This window comes from Anomalospiza imberbis, chromosome 6 (assembly GCF_031753505.1).
Source record: "Anomalospiza imberbis isolate Cuckoo-Finch-1a 21T00152 chromosome 6, ASM3175350v1, whole genome shotgun sequence".
NCBI lineage: Eukaryota > Metazoa > Chordata > Aves > Passeriformes > Viduidae > Anomalospiza > Anomalospiza imberbis.
In genome coordinates this window covers 40,795,778-40,802,212 of record NC_089686.1, presented here as the reverse complement: position 1 = coordinate 40,802,212, position 6,435 = coordinate 40,795,778, and positions in this window count along the sequence as shown.

Below are 6,435 nucleotides of genomic sequence, written 5' to 3'. Positions count from 1 at the left end.
CCCCTCAGAGCCCAGCACGGGGGGCATCTCCTCTGCCCCTGCCCTGGCGATGTGGGAAAAGGCACCAAAAATAAAGGGAAAACAACAAAAGGCCGGACCCCTCCAGTCGGATCATTCACAGGTCTATTTCCAGTTCCCCGTTTGTTTACCTTATAGAAAAGTTAATTGGCTCCTTTTGATCTTACAGTGAAAACCACAAAGGAAATTTTCTTAGAGTAGGAGCAAACTGAAGCCTGTGAGTTTCTCCAATATTCATTAAAGCAATTCTGTTCCAGTCTTAATTTAAAGAAAACATTAAATTCTTTTCCCCCTTGCTTATTATTAAGAGCCCACTACGTCCCTAGGCTAAAGCGCTCGCTCCACAAATAACCTTCCCGACAGCTGCCAACTGGGTGCAGTTTATAACCTGCCTTTGGAATACATATATATGTGCATGTACCTGGTAATACAGAAAGAGCTGTGTTTATAGTGGCATTGTCTTTAAAATTTCCAAATAGGCAAGTCAAGATTATTACAAAGTTTAACAGGCTAAAGGAAAATCACTATAAGTTTATAGTATGCTACTTTATTCTTTTTAAATATGAGTCTTCCCAGTGTACTGAAATTAAAACAATTTTTTATTCCAAGTTTGAGGCAATTAAACTGAAAATGTGATGAGAAAATATTTCTTTTTTGAGGTTGATTTAATTAGCAGAGCTATATTAGGAAAGCAAGTAATGCAATCTATTTATGGACAGATGTATCTCTACATAATAATAGACAATAAAAATAAATTAAAGAGAATCACAAGGCAAAAACAGCTGATGTTTTTCTCAAGTTTCTTCTAGTAATTTCTTGAAGGCAGTAGGCAGCACATCTCTGCTGCTTGCATTTTTGTTTTCCAAACAAAATGATTCGCTCATTCTTATTATGAAACCTCTGTCTATTTTTATGAAGATACTTGAGGAAAAAACAAGGCACCCAGCAGTTACCCTTCCACCCCTCACTTCATTTATAACTATTGTACAGCAGCAAAATGAATTTAGTGAAAATATGGCTTGTGACAATTGATGACACAAAGCGAACAAACAAATAAGATCTGACCTCACGCTCTGAGGGAAAAATCTCCACATTCTAAACAGATAAAAATCTAAAGGACAAACTCAGCGGAAACTTGTGTGCCAAACACATAAGCCCCAAAGGTAAACCAATACAGCTCGAAGGCAGGCAAATAATGGAGAGGGTTCCTGTAGGATTTTCTTCATTTCATTGCAAAACTTAACTACACCCGCTGCCCTTCCATCTGTGCGCAGACATACATGGGGACAGAGAAATATGTATTTGTAGCTCATTATCTAGACATGCTGCCATACAAATGCAAATTCCTCTGAGAGCAGAAGTACATTGAAGACAAAAAAATAAATTGCCACGTAGGAAAGCTATTGCTGTGTGATTATCAGAGAAGAATAAAGCAGGGAGTCATTCTGGAAAGGGAATGAATGCGCTGTGCATAATTACAACATCATGGTCAAGATATTTTATTTTCATTTTAAAAGGCTACATAAGTATTAGCCAAAATGTGACAAGTAAGCACAACTTAAATATGTTACATATTAAAGAGAGTTTTACAGCTTTCTTGTTATGTTTTTCATTGGTAAATTTTAAATCAACAAATGGCACATATCAGACATTCAAAAATTAATTGTAATATTTGTCCCCCTTGTTTTAACATGCATGTATAAGAAATATGATGCTGTCAAAATATAGTTTTAAATAATTAAAAGAATAAAAGTGGAACTAAGTTCGATTTTTTTTTGGTAGCAGAAATAGACTTTAGAAAACATCCTGGAAAATGTTACAATTCTTACAAAAATTCTCATGCTTTTTTTGGCATTTCTAGTTGCCTTTTCCAGACCATGAATAGTTCTCTTCTTTAGTCAATATAAAGATGCTTGCGAGCTACTATGTCACGTAAAATAAAGGCGAGGAAATAAAATAAATAAGTAAAATGGGAAGATATTTTTCAATATTTTTAGTGAAAAAAAATCATAATAAGAACACATAAATGTTGTCTAATAAGAAAAGAAGCCTACTTGAAAAACAGTTGGAGCTCTTCAGATTTATCCCCTCCAAAATATTGTTCTAAATAGCATAATTTTCCCCATTTTTACCAGCAGAGACAAGTTTGTAGAGCTACTGAAAAATAACATTTTTTTTTTAACATTAGAAGGAACAAGGAAAATAAAAATTTCTGCAGGTTGGTGACTAAAATAAGATAATCCTTAGAAGGGAGGGAGAGAGGGAATGAGAGTGTTGAAAAGCACAATCAGGCAGCAAAATACAAGTGTCTCTCTTGCCAAATCCAGCTCAGCGTTAAAGCAAATAAGTTACTCAGCAAAGAAAGAAAAGTTTGGACCCTACCTTTGTCAGCTGAAAAGTAATGGGGAGCGTCTTCCAATACTGAGAATGACCTGCACTGCCTATAGGGTACTCCTTACCTTAAAATCTATACATTTCTAACTAAAACAGCTTGGAGCAATTCACATAAAACAGACCCAAATGTTGCCCATTCCATGTAAAAGATCAGGTTTCTGTCTCAGCTCAGCCTGTGATATCAGACTTGGGCTTTTTTTTTTTTTTTTAAATATGTATTCTTATGTTTCCAATCCTCCAACACACTTTTTTCATCTTAGTAAAGTTTGCTTTTTGGAAAGGGTGTGTGGGAAGGATTTTCAACTTGTCAGGACTCTCTCTTTTCAGTACAATTAAGCTTTCACTTGATCATTTTGCAGGCCGGAATGATTTGCTCTGGTCACCGGCTCCTTATTATTAATATTGTTTCAGATACATAAAGTTTACTGCAAGCTGTAAATATGTCAGGTTTTGCCAGGGGGTTTACTAATAAAGAACTCTTAGAGGGGGGTTATTGATGGGAAAGATAATCTTTTCAATAAGGGTTCCTGCTCTTTTTGTTTCCCTGGGTGAGCGCAGTGCAGGGGCACTCCCCGTGGGGGACGCCCCGATCTCCGAGCGCTTCCCTGCAGACAGCACACGGATACCAGGCAGGGCCCTCCTGCTCCTGCCTCCCTCCCAGCCTCACACATTTCTGTCTTTCTGCAGGATTTTAAATGCCCTATTAATTTTTTTAATACCTTTGGTGCAATGGTTTTTTTAAATGGGTTTGTGACCATAAGGAATTGATTGACTGTCAAGTGACACTTCCAAGTTATTTCTGTAGGTGTCACCTTGGGTTAGCGTAGTGGTATTAAACCTAGTGAATACTTCTGTTTCTTTCAAATATGGCCACACAGCCCAGCTAATTAGTTATTTTTTTAAACAAACAAACAAGAAAGAGGCATATGTGTTTGAATTTCTCTTCTGCCAGCATTTCTCTTTCTTCTTTTGAAACATCCTATTATTAAATATATATATATTTGGGCAAGTCACAATAAATGTCTGATCAATCATTCTTAATTCACTTTGGTATTTACTGTAATAACAATAAACAATTTTAGGCTCATATGGTGTTAATGTGGCTGTCGTATGGCTGCCCAGAAAACTTCTATGCACATTTACTATTAATTAAATGCATCACTATGAATTGTGAGAAGAGAGGAGAGGAGAGGAGAGGAGAGGAGAGGAGAGGAGAGGAGAGGAGAGGAGAAGAGAAGAGAAGAGAAGAGAAGAGAAGAGAAGAGAAGAGAAGAGAAGAGAAGAGAAGAGAAGAGAAGAGAAGAGAAGAGAAGAGAAGAGAGGCACATGGAATGCCGTCTGCTCAGAAGCCTAGTTAGCTTACACTGTATGGGGAAGGAGAGGAGATTAATGGTGAGATAAGGCTGTATTGCTTCAGCTGTCACTTCAAATCCAAAGCTTAAATTTTCCTGTCAACTATATAAAATTTACCCAGCACAACTATCTCTAGATACTGCAAATCTGTTTGGAGAATTTCTTTATTCTCACATAAGATAACGTCAGAGACTACAAGATGAGGGCAGTACTGATTTTACTTGACACCTTTCCTCTGTTTCCATGCAGTTGATTTGTTGGGAGGTGGGGGAATTTTAAAGCTCACAGGGAAGGTAGAAACCAACTGTCTTTTCCCAAGAATGAGGAACTGGCTAGAAAATAGGCTGCATTAGTGTGGGAAGGACTCTAGGCCCCTCGATGGGTGTATTTAGGGCCCCATGCCTGTTGGGCAGGACGGGCTGGTGCGGCAGTGGGAGCCCCTTGTTCTCTGCCAGTGGGACAGGAGGGGATGGGAGGGGACAGGGTGATGCAGGGGACCCTGGTGCACCTGCACTTGGTGCTCAGGGGGTTTTAGCTGCAGGCAAGTGGCCATTCAAGACCCCCCAGGCATCCCCATGAGAGCGGTGGCAGCTGAGCAGCGGGCACTGCAGGAGGAGTCAGCTGCAGGAGCCGAGCTCGCTGAGTGGGATGAACTGGCAGGGGCAGGCGTGCAGTGGGGACAGCACGGCTGAGCTTGCCATGATGGAGAGAAGAGTGGGGGGATTGAGCTCAGCAGCCAAAAAACCCCAAACCTCAGCTGTCATCAGGATAAAATAATGAATGTCTGAAAACCAGGCTTGGTAAAGTAAGCATGTTCAGGAAAGCCTGTAACCTCATGCTTGCTTTTAAGCCCCACTGGTATCAGATCAGTGCTGTCCTGTGGAATGGTAGATTTAAGCATGTACTTAAGAGTTTCCTGGATTCGTGGCTCAGGGTGGAGGTGGCCAGTCAGAGCAGCTGCAAGCTGCGGGCATGGATTTTCTTCCCATGGTTGTGGCTGCAGAGGAGCAGACCTGAGCCTGCTCAGAGTTAGCTCTGAGTTTTGATATATAATTGCAAGCAATTCTCATCCAGGCTCAGGAAAGCTGAACAGGGGCCTTGTTTACTTTACCCTTCTTATTTTTTCCCCTGAAGGCAAGCAGCCAGGGTTAGGTTTCAGCCTGGTGGTTGCTTGGGCCAATGACGCAAAGGAACAAGGTCTCGTTTTTGCTGTGATGGTCTCTGGGTACTGCAGCCTGACTAGTAATGTTAATGAAGTCCCTTAACATAAACACTGCTTTTCTAACACACTCCTTGGGGACATGGAAAAATCCCTCGGCTTCAGCTCGGGAAAAGGCCAGGGCAAACAGACACACAGTGGGTATAATGCAGTGGAGGAAAAAGAACTATTTACAGCAGGTATAGGCAGTTGCTTAAACATGATTTTTGCCTTGCCTTGTGCCATCCTTGCAGGCAGCAGTGAATTAAACTGAGTCAACGTTTTGGCTTCTTTGTATTGCCCTCTTAGTCCTGATGGTGTTGCCAGTGGCTTTGGTGCTCTCCTGGCTGAATGATCTCAAAGAGGTATGAGGTCGGAAGTGCCTTACACCAGAAGGGCAGGCTGCTCTTCTAAAAAACAGGAATTGTTTGACAAACACAGATTGTCTGCTGTTGTCTCAGGCAAAATGGCATGTGCTGTTTTTAGTGGAGAGAACCTGGAAAAATGGTAAATCAAAGAGAAAAGGGTTTTATGTATAGACTATTAATTAGAGCTTTATGGTTTTCTTTGTTAAAAATGGTAGGAAACATTTTGGAAGTGCAAAACTAATGCATTTTAACAAAAAAACCCCACAAGGTAAAAGTAAAAGCGAGAGAAAAAAATTAAATAGTTTCCAATCACTTTGAGTTGGAGGAAGCCTTTGGTGCTGGAATAAAACAAAAGACTAATGTTTTTTTCCATTGTTCCCTCAGAACTTAAAATTTTAGGTTGATGCCAAACCATCAATTCAAACCTAGCCCAAATTTCAGCTTGGAATCTGAATTAAAAAAAACAAAAAACAAAAAACAAACAACCAACCTCACATTATTAGTACTGAGCTAAATGATCTGTCCTGATTTACTCAGACACCTAGAATTCACCTCTCTAAATAAAATTCTTCCTGAAGTTTTACCATGTGAAACTTACTCCTCATGCTAGTGAATGATCATTCTCCCCTGGTCAGGTATTGGCATCTGTCAGAGCTTCCTGCTTCGACCTCTTCTGCACACTGGCTACAGTGGGGCAAGACCTAATGTCCTTGTTCCACATATGGAAATGGGACATGGGGGAGTAACTACGGTGTCCTGACATGATGGAAATCTAATATTTCTCAACAGAAAAGACAAAATTTTAAATGTGAAAGCCACATTATTTCCCTGGTCTCATACAAATCTATATGGCCTTCTTGGAGCCTTGTGAGAAGTAGCTGGGCTAGAGTCTCCAGGGTAAGGTGAGTCCTTTAGTGTCTTGCTGACTGCTGTAGCCTGGCAAAATTAGGAACAGTTCAGGTTAAAATAAGGTTTGTTCTTTGGGGTTGAAGAGCAGAATAAAAAATGGTGGGGACCAGTATAAGCCTTCAGGTCTGAGAATGGTAAAGTCCTTGCTTAACTGCACCCCCATCTCCAGTGAAGCAGCGACAGGGCTCTGTTTTT